Source organism: Lissotriton helveticus, chromosome 5_1 (genome assembly GCF_964261635.1).
Source record: "Lissotriton helveticus chromosome 5_1, aLisHel1.1, whole genome shotgun sequence".
Classification (NCBI taxonomy): Eukaryota; Metazoa; Chordata; class Amphibia; order Caudata; family Salamandridae; genus Lissotriton; species Lissotriton helveticus.
The window spans coordinates 65,332,217-65,353,629 of NC_136065.1; the positions used below are offsets into that span (position 1 = coordinate 65,332,217).

Sequence of the window (21,413 nt, forward strand, 5' to 3'; positions counted from 1 at the left end):
GATCCAGAGCGAGCATTACAGTACCAATCATTAAGGAGCATGAGCAATACAATCCCGGAAAGGGGGAAACACAGAAGATCTAGGCGACCAGCAAACAGGAGCAGAGAAGGTTAATTTTATAATATGGGCAGAAGGAGTACGACAGGTTCAGTGTCAACATAGAAGAATCCGAATTCCCAAAACAAACCCTCAACAACAGTAAGGGGGTATGGGGCCGCAATACAGGAGAGACAACACCGTATACATAGGTATAAAAACAATTGCGTTAAACACAATCAACATGCGATCACTATCGACTTTGCATGCCCACCACCCAATAGCACATCAGAACCAGAACGAAGGGATCGGATGGATATCTTACCAAAACTAACCCGTCATACTAACCTTGGGTAAAAAGGGAAGGGGAGGAAAGGGGGGGGAGAAAAGAGGACAAGAAGGGAGAAAAAGGAAGAGAGGGAATTGAAAACAAAAAACGAAAGAGAAGAGCGCCACGCCGACACAGGCGTCCCGCGGCGGGGAACACAGGAGAGAGCAGGATCATTACCAACGAGGAGGGTATGGCAGTCGCTATGGAAAACAGCAGAACTACAAGAAGAAGATCAACGACGCTACAGACCCACCCCCAGTCATACCACGGGAGGCAAGGACAGACGCGGCACTCCTATAAAGAGATACAAAAGGGCCATAGAACTGAGGAAAATGAACATCAAATAGGACCCAACCCACCCATCCCACCCTGCACCCCTGTAGAAGGCTACGGCCTACCCTTCAGACAGCGTGCCTGTCGCCCTAAACCAGAACCCGAAATGCAGTAGAGAGAAGAGAAAGGAAGAATAAATGAGACAAAAAGAAAACATGAACACAAAAGAAGAAATGGGAGGGAGGAGCAAGAGGGCGGAAACAAATACAGTCGGCCACAGCCCTCCACCCAACCTTACACTCGTTTTACGAATGAACCAGAACAACACGATCTCGAGCGCCATAACACTTACAGGGGGGGACCTCCCACCGCGCTATGAATATAAGCAACTACACCACAAGTTCGTACACAAAAAATCCACCGGAAGCTGTGCACATCACCCCAATCCTTTCTTAACCACAAACCCCACCCACCACATGACAATGCGAAGTGAGCCACTCGATGCGAGGCAAGCACACAATTGAGAGAAATTACGACAAAGACGCAGACAAGGGGGGTCAATCAACCCGCAAGTGAGCAAAAGTCCAAATAGGCAGTTCAAATGTATCAGCAACAGCAGCACGGGCGGTGAAAAACAGTAGTTCAGTTTCGCCGTTCGGAAACGCGGGAGTTTCCCCGCAATGTAGAAACACGAACTCGTAGATGCAGAGACAGGCAGCAGTCCAGCATTCCTCCCCGGCACCCAAGTGGGACCGGGCTCCGGCACAACATCCGAGTCCCCGATCTCAATACTTCGAAGAGCAAGGAGTTCCAAAGCCACTGGCCCACTAAGTGGTCGATGAACAGCGGTAATAACCCTCGCAACAGCCGAAGGGGGCGAGGCAATGGAAGCACTGGGACAAGGGGGATGCATGAAGAAGCATCCATCCAAGATGGCGGCGGACCGCGACGAGCGTACAGGGGCATTGGGGGCCAGGGACGCGTGCAAGGATCTCAGGGCATCAAGAACGTCTCCAATTGTAGGCTCACGCACACACGTCCAGGCCCCCGTGCAGTCCGACAACCCAAGTCCGCCGCCACGAGGTGATCCATATTCCAGATAGGTGGCAGCCATTGTGTGAAGTCAGCCCCTTCACCACCCTCCGTTACTCTCAAAACGGTTCAAAAATGTAGGACTTTACAGAGCTCCGGGGGGTCCCAGCGATGGCGGCCTCGGTGCAGAAAGGGTACTCGCCCAATGCGGGGGTCCGCCTATATTAACGCCGGCGCTCCTCACAAGCAGAGTCCAGGCGCGAGGGTCCAGGGTCGCCGGACGCAGCAGCGGCGGGGGGGACCCCTTCACATGATCAGTCCCCGGAGCATCGCGCCCCGCATCAGCCTCAGGCCACCAGGACTGGCCCGGCTCAGGATCACCGGGATGTTCGCACAACGGCTCTCACCAGTGGCTCACTCTCTCGGCCGAGGCCGACAGTCACAGCAATACCAGGCCGGATCCCATAGGCGAGGTCCCGGGCCAGGCTCCACGGAGGCCCCGGTCCATTCGGGGGGCACAACTTCGGAACTGCGGCACGTCGGAGCTTCCGGGAAAGATGGTGAGTATGAGCAAAGCGTTATGTTCCCAATTCTTCGATAATGTGTCGTCTCCGGACAGGATATAAAGCAGGATATACGAGTCAGGCCGGAGGGCTGACGGAGCCGAGCTAAAAGGCGACCATTACGCTCGCGAGCTTGGCTCCTCCCCCGCGGAGGAGGTTATTAATGTTTGTGAAGTTACTGAAGGTGCTGTGGAAGAATGTGAATGGAAAAGTGAATTGGAAAAGGATAATGAGATGATTTCTGTTATAAATTCTTTGAAGGGAAATGTACGTTTGAATAAACCCTGGTCTCTTGTGGCTGATGAGCTTTCTGTTACAGATGGTATGCTGACTCGTGGTACTAAGTTAGTGCCTCCTTTAGGTATTCGTAAAAAACTGTTATCTCATGTTCATAATGGTCATTTGGGTATTGTAAAAACGAAGGAAATGATGCGTTTGCAGTTTTGGTGGCATAGTATGGATATAGAAGTTGAGAGATTAGTCAGGGATTGTGTTGAATGTTCTGCAAGCGATAAGATTCTGAAAACTAGGCAGATGCCTATGGTGTGTAGGAAATTGCCAAGTCATCCTTGGGATGAAGTTGCTTTTGACATTTTAGGTCCACTTAGTGGTGTTTCAGATACCCCGTACTTGATTGTTCTCATTGACTTGTATTCCAGGTGGATTGAAGTGACTGCAGTTAGAGACATTACCTCAACCTCTGTCATTAAGTTTTTAGAAGAAATTTTTAAAAGGGAGAGTTTTCCTAATAGTTTATTGTCTGATAATGGTCCCCAGTTTTGTTCTAGTATGTTTTGTGATTTTTTGAAAAAATGTGGTGTCGTACATAAGAGATGTTCTTTATATCATCCTGAGACCAATGGAGCTTTGAGAGGGTCAACAAAACTCTTAAAGAGTCTATTCAATTGGCAAGGTCAAATGGTTTGAACTGGATTTTAACCCTTCAAGAGAGAATAAATGATTATCTACTCATTCCTCTACTGGGAGGTCTCCTTTTGAATTGTTCAAGGGTAGGCTACCCAATACCTTGTGGTGTCCTGGTTGGATGAAAATGAATAACGGTTTGGTTGATAATAGTATAGGAGAATGGAGAGAAAGGGAGTTGAATAAACAGATGTTGAGAAAGATTTATTTTGACAAGAAGAAGTGTGTTCGATCTCAAGAGTTTAAAGTTGGTGATCTTGTTAGGATAAAAGCTCCGGTTGGTTGTAAATCATGGTCCAAATATACAAATGTGAGACCAGTTATAAAGGTTTTCAAGAATGCCATTAAAACTCAGGATGGGAGAATATGGAATAAGAGTTGTGTTGTGCTTGTTAAATCTAATATTTCTGTTTCTGATTTACCTAATGAAAATGATTCATTTAATGTCATCAATTTCTCTGCATCTGTACCTTCTACATCTTGTACTGCCCGTAAGAGAAGTATGAGGTTATGTCGTGCACCAATGTACATGAAAGATTATGTTTAATCTTTTTCTTGTTAATTATTTTCTTTCTTTTGATGCGAAGGGAGATGTGTGATGTTGTGTCTCACTCGTATTCTCTTCCTGTTTCTTTAATTATTCTTTCATGTGTCATTTAGTTCCATGCTGTAATTCTATATTCTGGAATGTTCACTGTATTGCGAGTCAGTTGACTCTGAGCGTTTGTGGCTGAGGTTTGAATAAACCTACGCTAAAGATAACTTGCTTCCAGTTTATTTATTTATTCAATCTAAGACACCACAGATGGCTCCAACTTTACTTTCGCTTTCAGTTTGGTCCAGGCCTGAAGTGGCGCTGGCACAGCCCTTGATTTCTGACTTCCTAAACGTGTCAGGGGTACACAGGAGTGAGCGGCTCATGTATGTTAAACATCATTAAATGCAATTGATAGATCTGGGCTTCACTAACCTGGTGTGCCAGGCCACTGGTTAGGAACAAACTTGGAGACCAGACAGGTGAAGAGAGGTGGAAGGTCGAACTAGGAAAGGGAATGGTGGCGGCATATCCCCCCTTATGCACGCCCCCCAATCGAGCCGCGCCCCCGAAGGGTCCTTGACACTACAGGTGTTACTTGTTAAGGTTTAGGCTGGGCCCGGCCCATCTGGTGCTGGCTTACCCTCCCAATGTGCACACGGAAAAAGAACTGGCCCCACGTCCGGGCGACTTCATTACACCTCAACCTCAAGTACACATGTTGTTCTTTTGTGGCTGCATCACGAGCACAGAACTCGGATCTTAATTCATCGTTTAAGGTCTTTAAATATCCGGCAGTGTAAAGAAGCCCCAATTTATCTGCATCTGACTGGCCAAGTATGAGTTACAATGCACAGATTTATTATTTTCCGCAGTCAAAGCTAAGTAAAAAGTGGGGAAAGGAGCCTTTTCTAATACAGGGTCTACCCTTGCTAGTAAGAACTACCAGTCGTATGCACGGTCTAACTGAGGGGTTGGATCAAAGGGACTTTTATGTCTTTTCTATTTAATCAGCTGGCGAAGGCATGTTCAATCTTCCCTCTCTTTTAATGTTACTGTTGAATTGTTGGGGGGCTGTGAAACTGATTTTAGGGATGTGTTTGTTTTTAAGAATAGATTCATGTCTACATTTTGAGACATTTTATCATTGATTCTGATAAAAACGTGTATTCTTTGCTTGTTTGCACAGTTTGCTATGGGGATTAACCCCCTTTTTATTTTACTTTTATATATATATATATATATATGTATCCTTTAAGGTTCATTTTTTAACCGAATACAGCTTATTGAACCTTGAAACGCTGCTGCACTAGGAGAGAGTTTTGTAGGTTGTACTTTTCTCTCTTCTGTTTTGCTTTTCTCCACAGGATTCCCGTGTGCCTGGTGGGTTCTGTTCCGGTTGCACCCTTCCCCTCTACAGCTTGTCACAGCAAGGCTGGCCCTGAATGATTCCTGCTCTTACTGCATCACATGATACCCTCCCCTCCAACACCCCCTCCTTCTGACCGGCTCCATCATTAGAGGCTGGACCAGGGCACCCAGGTGAAGAGGGGCTGGGATATGGGGTCTTCCTGTAGTGTACGCTCTGTTGGGGCCTGAAAAGGACCTACGGTGAGCGCCCGCGACAACTGTAGCGGTGACCTCCAGATAAACAGCGATAAGGCCACGATGGCAAGGAATGACCAAGACTAAAGGTTATTTTAATATATTCCTGTCGCAGGGCCACTAAGCTTGATATTTTTGGGGGAACTTTTAAAAAAGGGGGAAATGGGGAATGTTTTGCTGATCAGCCAGATTTACACAGAACAAAGTATTTCAGTGACATTTCAACAAGGAAAGCTGCGGTATCCTTCATTTTGCACAGTGTGGATGCAGTATCATCTGAACCTATTTTAACAGTTTCAAAATGGTGGAACTGTGTACTTTGTAATTGTCACATATGGAGTATCTGTTGTATTTTATTGTATGTTTAATGGATTTGTAATCCAAAATAAACCGTTTTTGATGATGTATAATTAAAATGAAAATCTAGTAGAGTTACAGGACGCAAAAGGAAGGTAAAAGGTTAGCCTGTAAGCGTCTGTTCGTAGTGGGTAGTGCTGTAGATTCACGGCAGTGCTGTAGATTCACGGCAGTGCTGTAAATTCACGGCAGTGCTGTAGATTCACGGCAGTGCTGTAGATTCACGGCAGTGCTGTAGATTCACGGCAGTGCTGTAGATTCACTGCAGTGCTGTAGATTCACGACAGTGCTGTAGATTCACGGCAGTGCTGCAGATTCACATGCTCTCTATACTCCTGACATCTAACTTCGGCTCAGACTCTTGGAAGTTGTTTTTCCTCATAGAAGATTTAGAGTCGCCAGATGTGATGTAAATTCACCCTTCGTCCACAATGTACATGGGCACCGGCTACATCTTATTTTGTGTTTTTCGCACAGTGGATGAGAACGTATATGGAATGTGGATTGAGAACACTGTGGTGCACCATGTGTAGGTGCATTGTGGAGTGTGAAGTAAAGGAAAAATCTGCAACTATTACAAGCTTCCAGGGAGGAGGGCGGGTGAATCTACAACACCACAGACTATAATCAGATCCTTACAGGGAGTAACATGTTCTGTTCGTAGAGCCTGTGGCTGTTGATACACATGCTCTGCACAGACTATAAAGCAGGACCCTCAAAAAGCGGTGACGAGTAAGCAGATGTCTGGAACAAAGTTCTTAGCACTGTCTGGTGGACCAAAGCCTGGTGGCACGCTAAGATATTGTTGCAGAGTTGGTTATTAGTAGCGGTAAATGTGCATCTCCCACTGGCAAGAATGCCACTAACACCGTCTATGGCTCAGCATAGGTCTCAGAAAAGTAGTCCCATGCTCAACCCTTGGTAACTTGGCTGCGAGCAGGCATGCTTAACTTCAGAGACAGGTCAGTAAAACATTTAAAATCACCAATTCAGTAAATAATTAAGAGACAACACAATAAAAATCCAACACCAATTTATAAAAACAGGAAACATTTAGCACTATTTATCACATAGAAACCTATAACGCCTATTGGGACATTTCTGGTTGCACAAGACTGGGACAAAGTCAAAGTTTTAGGCCAACCACAATGGAGCTGTGCGCGGCTACCCCTCCCAGTAGGCCTCGTTAAAGTTTTTACCTTCAGTCCTAGAAACTTTCCAGGAGCTTTTTCTTCCGGGGTCCCTCGATGCTCTCTACCAGTCCAGGATCGGTGAGGGTACGCCAGCTTCCCTTTAGACGAGCTCTTGACCAAACTATGGAAGTCAGACCTGTGGAGCATTCCAGCGGGACGAACCAGAGATCCAGGCCGGTGCACGGTTGAAGGTCGGCGGTTTAGCTCTCATGATTGAGCCGGTCAAGACTTTTACCTTCAGGGTTTTTACCTCTGGCGTCCCTCGATCCTCGTCAATAGGCCGGGCTTGGTGAGGGTTCACCGGCTTGGCTTCTGATGAGCTCCCGGTCGAACTATAGAAGTCTGACCTGCAGAGCTTTTCAGTGGGAGGAACCAGGAAGGCAGGCCGGCTCGCGGTTGAGGGTTGCCGGCTTGGCCTGCCAGGTTGAGTTGGTCCACTTATGGAGCTTTTTTCCAAAGGTGCTTCAAACTTCTGGAACTTCTTCCTGAAGCGCCTTTTGGGGTCCCAAAGTGTCCAAAACACAATCCAAGGGTCTGGAATCGCCAAGATGGTCCTTGAAAGTTTGTGACTTCAGTTCCCATAATCCACTTGGACAAAACCCTTAGCTTGCGGGGCGCTCACTCTTTATTCTTCTTGAAGCAAGTTAGATCTACAGGGCTGTAGTTCCAGATTGTGCAGCAGGTGCAGTCAGTCAGAGAGCAGGGCCTGGTTGGTGCATATCAAACTTTCAGCATGGACCTTTCTTCTTTCATGTGTTTCAAGAAGCGGAGTTGAGAGGCTCTGCCCCTCTCAGATACATATTCGGTGCTCTCTGAGGTCACACCGGAGGGCACTCCTGTCCAATAAGGAGCAGGGCAACACCCCAGAGCATGCCCACTTCCTCCAGAGTGTGACACAATAATCTCCCAGAAAGCACTATTTCTCCAAAATTCAATATGGCTGAAATCACAGCAGAGAAGCAAGATCTAGCTAAACCAACCTCCAGGATGGCTCATTTCCTTAGTTTCCTCTCTCTAACATCTGCAAATTCCTTCCTTGAGCCTGCCATCTGGCTGGGTTCAGAGTGGAAGTGGGGTGGATGGACCTACTGTCTCTGCCTGTACCCGTCAGCCTTTAAAGCTGATGCTTTATGACCCCTCCCTTCTGCTCTGCATTCCTGTGGAGCAGGGTCATCTCACCACAGATAGCCGCTCTCTCCCTGCGTGCCACTTATCACTTCATTAAAGGAGCCCGGCTAATCCTGTTAACTCTGAGCAATCAGAGCAGACCACGAGAAGGCTGACAGACAAAGTCTTGTAACCTCTTATGTGTACATTTTAGGATAAATTCAGCAATAGCATATTGTTGGATTTATCAATGCCATTTTCCTAAGTCCTTGAATGATATATTTTGACAAATCCTAGCGGTCGTTCTCAATTAATAACTTATTCCCATGCTAACCTTTGTGGCTGGGGATATACAATGGGGAACATGAACTGGGCAATTTCTTCAACACCAGGACTTACTAAACAGCTTTTATAAGGACCCTGTCTATGTCTACAGGTCCCCCCTGACCCCTGGAACACCTAAGGGAGAATTTAGGGGTGCTGAATGTGTAAAAGTATTGAAGATCCTCACTCCAAAGAGCTAGCACAAAAGGTGATTTTGGGAAGCACTTTACTACAATGGGGGAAGTGAAATTTGCAATTTCTCTATCCCCAGGGCATAAATTGGCTCTGGGCCTGGTTAGGGAGAGACAAGAGTCAGTTACTACCAGTACCAGTCAGCAAAAAAAAAATAATAATGGTGCCCAGGGCACAGGATGACTCTGCAACAGATACCCACACAATACTGTTTGTTAAAAGTGTGTGTTGTTGACCAGGTGGCCTCTTTACAAATGTAGGCTGGTGCAATGTTCCGTAAGAAAGACATGGCTGCCCCTGTCTTGTGGGCGGAATGTGCCTTGGGAGGGTACGGGTAAACCAATCTTGGTTTTATGATAGCAAGTGTGGATACTTATGACAACACATCTTACAACACATGCCTTGGAACCGGAATGACGTTTGTAAGGTTTCATAAAGGCTACAGAGTGGATTAGATTTGCAAAAAGGCTTGGTTCTGTAAATGTAGTACATAAGAGCTCTCTTGACATCGAGTGAGTGTAAGGAATATGTTACTTACCCTGTAAGCATCTGTTCGTAGCACATAGAGCTGTAGATTCACATGCTCTGCATACTCCTGCCATCTAGTGTTGGGTCCGGAGTTGTGCATGTTTTGTTTCTTCAAAGAAGTCTTTCGAGTCACGAGGTCGAGTGGCTCCTCCTCTCTGTGGTAATGCGCCTGGGCATTGACTCCATTTTTAGTTTGTTGTTCACGCGCGCAGGTTAAAAAGGAGATTAAAGTATGTGTAAGTAATGTGTCTGGGGAGGAGGGTGGTCACATATGAATCTACAGCACTGCATGCTAGGAACAGATGCTTACATGGCAAGATACATATTCCGTTTGTTGGCATGTGTGTCTGTAGATACACACGCCCTGTAAAGTCTGTAAAGCAATCCCTCCTTATGAGTATGCAGCAATGCTTGTCCTACATTGGCTCGTGATGTTCTAAAACATCCACACAATAATGTTTAATGGAAGTGTGTGGTGTGGACCAATTAGCTGCTTATCATATGTCAGCTATGGGAATATTTCCTAAAAAGCGAGTAGTGTGTGCTCTGAAGGCTCTTTTGGCCTTTTCATAGCAAGTCTGAATGCATGTTACGCTCCATCTGGCTATGTCTTCTTTGGATATAGGGTTGCCTTTTTGTGGTGGTGAAAAGGCAATACAATGTTGCATAGGCTTTCTGAAAGTTTTAGACCTATCCATGTAAAACATAAGAGCTCTTTTGACATCTAACAAATAAAAAGCTGTTTCCGCAACACAATCAGGTTGAGGGAAAAAAACACTGTCAATTCAATGGATTGGTTAAGGTGAAATTGAGAGACTTCCTTGGATAAGAATTGAGGGTTGGTTCTAAGAACCACCCTGCCCTTGTGTATTTGGAAGAACGGTTCCTCTAAGGTTACAACCCGGAGCTCACTAAAAGGTCTGAGCGAAGTGATGGCTACTAAAAATGCCACCTTCCAAGATAGGAATTGAAGAGGGCATGAGTGCAGGGGCTCAAAAGGAGGTCCACGAGTCTTGTGAGTTCTATATTAAGGTTCCATGAAGGTGCAGGAGGAATCCTGGGTGGAATAACACATTTAAGTCTTTCCATGAAGGCTTTAATGACTAGAATTTTGAAAAATAAAAGGTGTTACCTGTTTTAAGATGGGTAGCCATAGCAGCAAAACGAAAGCATATAGAAGTGTGCGCTAAACCAGCTTTTTGTAAGTGAAGTAGATAACAGATAATATTTTCAACTGTAGCTGTAAAAGGGTCAATTTTTCTGAGTGGCAGTGGAACAAGAATACGTTTTGTGCTTCTTTAAGAATGGCCATACATTCAGCTGCTAAGTTCAGATAGCAAAACTCTATGACCCTACGAGCCAGATTGCTAGGTATAGAGTTTTGGGATTTGGTTTTTTATCTGTACATGACTTTGAGAGAGACGGTCTGGCCTGTTGGGGAGATTCTCATGTGGAACTACTGAAAGGTCTAGCAAAATTGTGAACCAAGACTGATGAGTACAAGTGGGAGCTATTATGATAATTACTAGAGAAGTCTGCCTGTGCTTTCTAACCAGAAATGGAAGGAGAGGAAGTGGCGGAAAAGCGTAGGCAAACATCTTTCACCGACTCATCCATAGAGCATTGCCCTCGGATCATGGGTGTGGGTACCTGGAGCCAAAGTTTGGGGATTTTCTGGGTGGCAAAAAAGGTCTATTTGAGGGAACCCTCAGTTTTGGAAGTAGAGTAGGAGGACTTGTGGAAGGAGTTACCATTCGTGGAGTTGTTGCTGCCTCTTGCTGAGCAGGTCTGCAAAGTTTTGCTTGTTCTCCGAAGGTGTTCTGCTAAAAGGTGAATGTAGTGATGAAGAGCCCAGGTTTAGATGGTCTGAGACAGCTGTGCGAGTTGTGTAGACCGTGTTCCCCCCTTCTTTTTGTAGGTAATACATGGCTGCCATATTGTCAGTCCAGACTAGGACATCCTTGTGAGTGAGTGAGACAGGAATGCTTTTAATGCTAGGTGAACAGCCTGCAGCTCTGAGTAATTGATGTGGAGAGATTGGTGCTTGCAATCCCACGGGCCCCGCACTGTGAGGTTCTGTAGGTGAGCACCTTGTCCCGTCCGTGAGGCGTCCATTGAGAGAGTGATGTGGGGAACAGGTCCGAGTAAAAGCCGCCCTTTCAAGAGGTTGTTCCACCATTGCAGAGAGCGATAAGTGTGGCGGTCTACCAACACTAGATCTGTCAACTGACCCCGTGACTGAGACCACTGACAAGCAAAACGTTCCTGTAATGGACGCATGTGTAATGTTGTAAGTACTAAAAAATCGAGTCAAAAATATAGTTTAAAATAATTTAGTTTGTAAAAATATCGAATTTCTTAAAAACAATGTTAAATTACAAAAATATTAAAAATAATAATTAAAATACACTTAAAAATACTTAAATTACATTAAACTTATTAAATAATTAATTAAAGTTATAAAAAAAATTACATTTATTTAAACATTTATATATATACACTAACATAATATAAATAAAAAATATGCCATATTATTACCGTAGGATAGCGGAAGTGTAAAAATGACTATTCCCACTCCAGAGAGTGCAACAGTAGGGAAGGCGTTGGATAGCGTAGAGGTAAAAATTACTATTCCCACTCCAGAGAGTGCAACAGTAGGGAAAGCGGTGGATAGCGTAGGGGTAAAAATGACTATTCCCACTCCAGAGACTGGAACAGTAGGGAAAGCGTTGGATAGCGTAGAGGTAAAAATTACTATTCCCTCTCCAGAGAGTGCAACAGTAGGGAAAGCGTTGGATAGCGTAGGGGTAAAAATTACTATTCCCACTCCAGAGACTGGAACAGTAGGGAAAGCGTTGGATAGCGTAGAGGTAAAAATTACTATTCCCTCTCCAGAGAGTGCAACAGTAGGGAAAGCGTTGGATAGCGTAGGGGTAAGAATTACTATTCCCACTCCAGAGAGTGCAACAGTAGGGAAAGCGTTGGGTAGAGTAGTGGTAAAAATTACTATTCCCACTCCAGAGAGTGCAACAGTAGGGAAAATGTTGGATAGTGTAGGGGTAAAAATTACTATTCCCACTCCAGAGAGTGCAACAGTAGGGAAAGCGTTGGATAGCGTAGGGGTAACAATTACTATTCCCACTCCAGAGAGTGCATCAGTAGGGAAAACGTTGGATAGCGTAGGGGTAACAATTACTATTCTCACTCCAAAGAGTGCAACAGTAGGGAAAGCGATGGATAGCGTAGGGGTAAAAATTACTATTCCCACTCTAATGAGTGCAGCAGTAGGGAAAGCGTTGGATAGCCTAGGGGTAAAAAATTACTATTCCCACTCCAGAGAGTGCAACAGTAGGGAAAGCGTTGGATAGCGAAGGGGTAAAAATTACTATTCCCACTCCAGAGAGTGCAACAGTGGGGAAAGCGTTGGATAGCGTAGGGGTAACAATTACTATTCCCACTCCAGTGAGTGCAACAGTAGGGAAAGTAAATACTTCATATATTATTTAAAAAAATAGATATATCATTATCTATAAAAAATGAATTAAAAGTAATTACCAATTTAATATAATATAATAATTAATCAATTAAAAATACAAATTAAAAGAAATTATTAAAATTAGTTACCTATTAATACAAATTAATTACAAATTAACCATTAATTAATTAGCAATTAAAAATTAATTAACAATTAATTCAAAATAAATACCAATAAAATAAATGTACATATTTAATTAATTATAATTAAATTACTTCCCACCCAATTCCCCTATAAACCCACAACCTGCTACAAAATTAAATTACGCAAAAATTAAATAACATAAAATTCATTAATTAAAATAAATTATAACATAAATACACACTTTTCACACGTATAATAACATAAAAAACACTATAAAAATTCGATATTATTAAAAATTTGATAATTTTAATAACCTATATTATATACTTCGATATTTTGACTTTCTATATTTTTAAAATTCGATATTACATTACTTACCTTAAAAACAATATTTTTGATGACATACAGCCTGATTCATGTAGGTAAATTGCACTCGCAAAGGGCCAGATTCTCAGAATCTGGCCCTTTGCGAGTGCGATTTTTGCATTTGGTATTCATGATACCAAATGCAAAAATCGCTATGTAAGAATTCGCATATTTGCGTGGAATGGCATTTAAGGAATCTCTAATAGAGATTCCTCAAATGCTATTCATGACACAAAACAAAATAGCGATTTTGGACTTTTGGGGCCGCTATTTACCGACAGGTCAGACCTGTCGGTAAATAGCAAAAACTCAGAAAAATGCTTTTAAAAGCATTTTTCAAATGTGCATGTAGCACACACACATGTCCTTTGGACATGTGTGTGCGCAACACCTGTCCAAAAGTGCATTTTAGGGGTGCTACAGGGCGTCCTTTGGACACCCCTGGCACCCTTAAAATCGCTATCTCAGTTGCGAGTAGCAAATTGCTACTCGCAAATCCCCATTCATTCCTATGGGCCTCTTGGCCCATAGGAATGAATGGGGAGTATTTGCGAGTAGCAAATTGCTACTCGCAAATAAAGAACATGTAGGAATCGCTATTTAAGTAGCAATTCCTACATGAATGCCGTTTTGCGTGTCCTCAATAGCGAATCGCTATGATTCGCTATTAGGGACACGCAAAACGGCATGTACATGAATCAGGCTGTATATTCTGTCCATTCGATATTTTGTCCATTCTATATTTTGAAGTAGAAATTTTGTCCATTCGATATTTTGAAATCAATATTTTGTCTGTTTACCCAAGGGAGTGCCATGACAAAGAGTGTAAACTGTGGCAAAAAAATATTCCCCAAGGTGTTGCAGTCATGATAGTGGGAACCAGACCATTAGGAAGGCATATAGCAAGAATTCTGTGCTTGTCGTGGGATCCCGTAAGGGGAAATACAGCTTTAAGTTGGTCTATTTACTGAGCTATCCAAAATGGAATTTCTTCACAATTTGTGGGCCGTTTGCCGATAACTGAATTTACAACCACAAGACTGATCATAGGCCCAGCAGGCTGTTGTGAAAGTGGGTAGGAACACACTGCTTGCATGTAACAGCACCATTACCCCAGAGCGTCTTGGTAGTTGCAGTTCAGTTTTTCACACAAAGTTCATATTTTTCAGCCGTCTATCGAAATCGTATCTCTAGACACCAGTGTTTCGGGATTCCTCCCTCTTCAGTAGAGAATATTTACTGGTTGCTGGACATTCAGCCAATTTTCTCAGGTATAATCCCACTCATAATGTGCAGGCGTTCCAAAGCTCGTTAGCTTGGGGGCGGCTCACAAGAGCCTTTTATCAGTGAAAGTGGGTAGGAGCGCACTGCTTGCATGTAACCGCGGCATTACCCCATACCGTCTTGGTAATGCTTTCCTACCCACTTTCACCTGCAGGCTGTTGTGTCCGAGTCTGCAGGCCAATCCTGGATGGACCAGCTAAGAAAGTACATGAAATAAATTGAGTCAGACGTCTATATAGGCCGACTAAAACATTACATAAAATGCACGTCTGAACCCAACTGAGCGCATTTAAATCTGGATATTCGGTATAACCAGCCAACGTTGGCCATGTGGCCCGTCATTACATACGGGGTGTATTTGAACATTACCAAGGACATGGGAAAGGGTGCCATTAAACCAGGTTTGGTGTCCCCAAACCGTGAGAGGAACTTCAAGAAGTGCATATGGACGAGACACAACCGGTGCCTGAGCCACGGTATATTAATGGAAAGCATTATCATTAGCATCTACAGCCACAAACATGACACAGGAATAGAAAACTCAAAGCGGAACACAGCCTTAGTTTCTACTACAAAAATTACAGGCGCTCCTGCATTAGGGACTCCATGTTGAAGCAAATGTTGAGTAACCGCTGGGCGGCAATTAACATGAACAGACCCGGGCTGAGCCAACAGCTTAACGGAAAAGGATTCAAATGGTAGCACAATGCGGGTATAAACCTTTTAATATGCAAGCTTAAAAATCCAAAAGAAATAGGGGCTACCAAATAACTGCGGAGGTGAAATCCCCAACACCACGGATGCCTCAATAAAAAGGTGCTAGGTTATTGTGGACGAGCACAAGCGCGACTTGGGGTTCCCGCAAGTAAGTATCAGACTAAACGTTGGCAGCACCATGTTGCAGGGATTCTGCTCTGGAACAGAATTATACTTGGAAACATGGAACATCAGTATGTAGGGACTGAGTCACCATACCACCACAATATCCATGAGCCTGAGACCAGATCGCTATAGTGCCTCACTTGTCCTCCAAACCTTAACAGATAAAAAAGTGAATTGGCACCCCAGAACACAACTCCATCGACTCTCTCAGGGATCGCGGTAACATACAGGACACACCCTTTCGCTCTCTCAGTCGTACTTTTCCACAATGAAATAACAAGCAAACATGAAGAAAGCTTGGAATATTGATATTGGGTTCTAAAATGCAGTATACCTGCCACAATTAGAAAACAGATGCATCATAGGAAACACTGTTAGCATGGTTTATAAACCATATACCATGAAACGGGGTAATTTTATAAGACAGAGTAACTATTAAAATAAAGCCGGGTTCAAGGCACAGTGAAGAAGAGTTTATTCATATGACACCTCGAATTCACCTCAACGCAATGAGAGAGTGCAGCCTGAACATTCTACGGTGCACGTCCGAGCATTCCAGAGAAACAAAGGAGCGGGGGGAGAGGAGCAAGTTAGGAGAGGGATATACCAAGTGGGGGAAGAAGGTGATGAATAATAGTAAGATGAAAACAACTTAATACTTAGGAAATAACATCCATTATATACCATGTCCCTTTTATAAAACAACAAGAAAATGTATAACCTCCCCGCGTCTTGACAGAGTAGAAATTATAAGCAACTAGATAGGAGCAAATGAAGCATCCAGTGGGGAGATTTCCCAGACACAATAAGACAGAAAGTGAAGTAGCAATAAGTTTATAAAAGTTAAGTGGTGACAAAGTCTATGAGCCACTCGGGTTTCCTCCTATTTCTTCTGGAGTTGCTATAGTGATAGTCTTCATCGCTTTGTTTTCTTTTGGTGCAGGAATATTCAGGTTTTTGTCCCCAACATCCGGACTTCTTGCGATTCTATCCATGCTCCAAACCACCGCATTCTTCAGCACATCTGTTATAAACTTCGGTTCAGAAAACATGATGTTTGCATTCCTTTGTGCCACAGGAAGATGAACGACTACCTTATCACCCATTTTTCAGGTTCTTTAAAATGTTTTGTTATTTAAATTGTATCGTGTAGCATAGGCTTGCTGACGTTGTTGTCCTCTTCCCTCAATTTCCTTTCTCTGTACCCATACAGGTTACCCCCCTCCCAACCAACAAGGTTGTGGTTTAGTTCCAGGTATTCTTCCCTTCAGTGACACAAATGGGGAAACACCCATAACAGTTTTAGGCACAATTGATGGACGTAATGCAGAACAAATCAAAACATTCACCTCTAGTAAAGAGATCTGGGTTAAATCCATCATTCTTTTGCTCACCATGCCACCCCAGTTTAGACCTGGCCATATGCAAATTAGCCTTGACCCTGTGCCTCATGGGAACAGTCCAGCCCGAACTGCCAAGCCAGGTTCTCCCTGGACCGGAAAGAAGCATCCTAGGACCTCTTTCGGGGTTTCACCCCTCTTCAGCCAGGATAGCTTGATTCCATTGGCACAGTGAGCGCTGGACCCACGTCTGGGCATACCCATCCGACTTAGGGCGAAAAGTATTACAGCAAACAAATGATGGACGGAATGATGACAATGCAAACATTCTCCCCCAGTCAAAAGATCTGGGTTAAATCCATCGCCAGGTCTAAACTGGGGTGGCATGGTGAGCAAAAGAATGATGGCTCCAACGCAGCTGTCGGCACCGAAGGCTTCGATGCCGAATGTCCCAGGTCCAAAGTAGTCAGCTTCGGTACTGAGCTGGACCGATGTTTCCGCACCGGCGCTTTTGGCTCAGATGATTGGCTTGACTTCGATGGTGTGGAAGTCGGCTCAGGAGCATGCGTCTTCTGCTGCATTTATGATGCCGAGGCAAGGCGGGACGTTTCCGACACATCTCTTTGGTGCTGACCATGGCCCGAAGGCAGTGGCGGCCCGACTGAAGATTTTGTTCTGTCCTGGGCAGGTATGTGGCCCTTGGGGGTGGACTGTTGGTGCTGGGGATGGGTTAGAGGGGTTCCATACTTACAGCTTGTCCTGGTATGAGATCCTGCATCTCAAGCTCAGATTCCAAGCTGTCCTTGTGGGAGAAGGTGCCCTTATCTGCAGCCAACCACGGGGGGAGGGTAACCTTCCTCATTAATGTCCTCCGAAGATGTCCGGTGTGTCCTCGGCGCTGTGTCAGGACTTACGGAGTGATCGAGCTCGTTGATCCCACAGCATCTTCTTGGATCAGAATGATTTGCAGGCTTTGCCAGTGTCTTCCAGATGGTCAGGAGAGAGCCACAAGTTACACACCTGATGTTGGTTGGTGCGTTGAAACTTGGCATGGCAGTGAGGGCAGAACCAAAAGGGCATCCGTTCCATCACCAATCAGACATGGCACATACGGTCTCGAAGTGGAAGTGCCATTCCAAAGAAGGGAGGCCCAAGGGGACCGCCGTTGGTGAATGACCGAAGAAGGATCAAATACTAATCATGATTGCAACCAATACCAAAGGTTGTTCTAAACTAGGAAATGACAATGCCAAGATGGAGTAGAGGAGCACACGTCCGAACCCAACAGCAGAAAAAAAAACGATCTAACAATGGAGTTGATGCCCATTACCAGCAAGAGGAGGAGTCACTCTACCTCATGAATCAAAACACATTCTTCGAAGAAAAATAACTTGCACATTTCCGAGCCCACCACAAGTTGGCAGAAGTATGCTATGCATCTATATGTACAGCCACACATGGCTTGCACTATAGCCTATCCATAACCTTTGGTTTTTCATTGAATATTAATAATTTTTATTTAATAAAAATGCTTCTTAAATCATTGTGTTGAGGGCCATTCAGTTGAGTGTTGTTAAGTGGAGTGTCGTAGAGTATAGTTGAGTGCTGTGTCATACAGTTGAGGGGATTGGCGTATCCTAGTGTGTTGGAAAGTGTCATAGTATGGAGTGTCACAGATTGGATTAGAGTGTTTTACAGTGGAGTGGCGTGGAGTACAGTAGAGGGTGGTACAGTGATCTAGAGTGAAGAACAATAGAGTCTTGTAAAGTTGAGTGGAATAGAGTAGTGTAGAGTGGAGTGACATTGACTATAGTAGAGTAGAGTGCAGTAGTGTGTCAAAGTAGAATGTAGTAAAGTGGTGTGGAGTGGTATAGAGGGAGTTGTGAAGAGTGTTGGAGAGTGGAGATGTGTGTCGTACCATGGTGTAGAGTAAACTAGAGTGGTGCACACTCAGATAGACTGGAGTGGAGTGCTAAAGAGTGGAGTATTGTCTGTAGAGTGGAGGGGAGGAAAGTGTTGTAGAGTGGAGTAGAGTGAATTGGCATACAGCAGAATAGCATAGACTGGAGCACCGTTGAGGGGCACAGAGTGGAGTGGAGTGCAGTGGCATACAGTAGAATAGTATATACTGGAGTGCCAAAGACAGTAGTGGAATACCGTAAAGTGGACTGGCGTAGAGTGGAGTAGTGTAGAGTGGAGCTGTTGAGAATCTATCCAGGACCCTAATCAAGGTATCCCCGATTCATACCCTTATGTGGTTATAACGAAACATATCTTATAAAGGCATAGAATCATGTCCATTTCTAGTCATAGCCCATGCAGTCCAATTACGGCAAGGCTAATCCCATAGACTCCTAGAAAGTACAACGCGTTCTTTAAACAAACCAAGCCTCCAGCAGCCCGGGAATTCCCCCTGCTTTGGTTTGGATTTGCACAAGAACTCCTGGAGTCCAGAAAGAACTGTTAGTTCTTAGTAACGTCTTATGTCCAACCTTACGTCAAACCCGGCGCCTTTCAGGTATAAATATACCAACGTTGCCTTAAGCAAACACACAGGGGTTTGGAGCAGAGCGGCTATCTACTTGCCAGACGCCCAGTTGATGCGAGTGCCGAAGGAAGCCGACCCTCCCATTTGACGCACTGAGAGAGACGCTGTCTTTTCTCCTGCCGAGAAATTCCAGCTCCGGTTTTTCCAGTCACCCTTGCGGGTTGCTGGGATATCGAGCCCTGAGAGAGAGATACAAGACCTCCTTCATTCTAGAACTAAGGTACGGAGCTGACTAACCCCTTAAGAGAATTCTTGATTCAGATTCTTGGCAAAAACCAACTTAACTTAAACTGCAACTTACTTACTCCTTCCCACGTATTAGGCTTAGGTCAGGTACACAGGGGTAGGCGTATTTAGAAGCACCAGTTGAGTACGTTAGTCAATGTTTTTATGTATGTATATATTTTATCTGTTTTAAAGTATCATATGGCTAAGAAACCATATCAATGCTTTTACAGTATTATTTCATAATACTCCTTTTACTGTACGCACTTTACTTCATGCTAAGTATTGCAATTGTGGCAACTCATTTCTCTTGCATGAGAAAGAAGACTGCTCAATAAATAACAACTTTTATTGAAAACGCCCGTCTCTCTATTTTTCTGCACTCTGGTGAAATTAAGCATGCACGATTGACTGAGTGAAATAGCTGTCTATTGTTTTCACCCGACTCTAGAGATATACTCTTTATTCTGAGAGAGCAAAGTTGTCATGTTTATGCGGTTGTCAGTAACTAATCTCTTCTTGTCTATTCAGGAAAGTTAACCCCTTCCTGTTCATTCGAGAAAGTTTCTAGTGACCTATGAGCTAGTTGGCAAACCTAATTAAGTCTAATATAGTCAGTAGAGACCTAGATGACCTCAGTCCTACGTCTACACTGCTGTTTATATTATTCCAATGCGCAGAGCCTATTGGGAATATAAGAACTACACTACATGGCGCCCAACATTTGGTAGATCGATAATCTAACGCAAGATACTAAAGTAACTGAGTCGTGCTTTTCACACAGACCCTTTTTCCGTAAAAACTCCAAAAGACGTCTGGAGTGGGTAAAAGGTTAATATCCGCCGGAACTTAGTAGGAAGAGATTCCTATGTATTAGTTTTAGGTATAGTCAACGTTGAAGGATACAGTGTTCTAAAATATTGTGCACCTAATCTTTGTTTCCTTGAAACTTGCTCTGCAAAGCAACAAAACTTTCATTAAGTAAAAATGACGGAAAGTGATGAAGACAGAGATGCTTTAGCGTCTCAACTGTTGTTAGATGACACAACTCTCCAACAGAATGACCCAAATGCTATAATCATTCCGGTCAATGTAAGAAAAACTATAACTCTTAAACGTATAGAACATGGACTATCATCAAGAGGTGGTACAGTCATATTTGTGGTAGAGGCCCACGAATATCGGCAGACAGAGGTATTCTATTCATGGATACATTTTCCAGCAGCTAACGCTGTAACACAAGTTTCCACTATTACAAAATAGAGGAACCTCCGGATGAATACGCTCCTTTCGAGGACGTTGAAATCCCACTAACTTACCAAGAGCACCTGCTCTGGTTTAATGGCGCCCTAAAACATCAAAATCACATCACCATGCTCGGTCCACTAGGTAGACCAGGAGCCACGTGGCCGGTTCTAGCCAGCTACACACCACATCCCGACATTGATAAAATGTCAAGCGAAGAACTCTTAGTTAAACTAAAATAATTAACAAAGGCATGTAGAGAATTAGTTCAATTGGCAATTGACGACACAGCATACCTGCAGAAATTGAAAGAAACAGATATAGCAGAACAACCTTTTGAACTTGCCAGAATCATAGAAAAATCATATGAAGAACTAGGTAGAGATAGTTTGGGTGGGAAACCAGTAAAACCCCAACTAACTGAAAATCCTGAAAAAACATTTATTAAAAATAATCTCAACACTCCAAAAAAGAGTTGGGAGGGTAATAGAGAGAAACGGTTTTAGTCCAGAGGAAGGTCTCCTCAACCGAGAGATAGATCTCCAGACCGAGGAAGCAAGTCTCCCCAAAGGGAGCCCTCTGACAAAAGATACAACCATAGAGATAGGGATACATTGAGAAAACCTGATAGATATCAAGATATTGATACACGTCCCTCTCGATCTTTTCAGACTTCCTCACAGAAATCGGAAAGAAGAGGACGGTCAGAACATCAAGTCCAAAGAAAAGGAACCTGCTCATCAAAGTAAAAAATTACAATTTCCAAAGAAAAAGGTAGCTAGTATTAAAATAAAACATGCCGAGGATACTGAGGACACAACTGAAAAACGGAGAGTGGGCCCAAACAATGCTAGACAGCGCAGCAGAAGTGACCATAGCTCGCAAGATCCTGATGAATCTTCTG

The 21,413-nt window shown here is 43.9% G+C and overlaps 1 protein-coding gene across 1 annotated transcript in view; it reads right to left on the reverse strand.

Moving 5' to 3' along the window:
• The window catches only part of LOC144754136 (class I histocompatibility antigen, Gogo-OKO alpha chain-like), a 261,240-nt gene that overhangs the window by 68,821 nt on the left and 171,006 nt on the right, over positions 1-21,413 (reverse strand). The window lies entirely within an intron of this gene.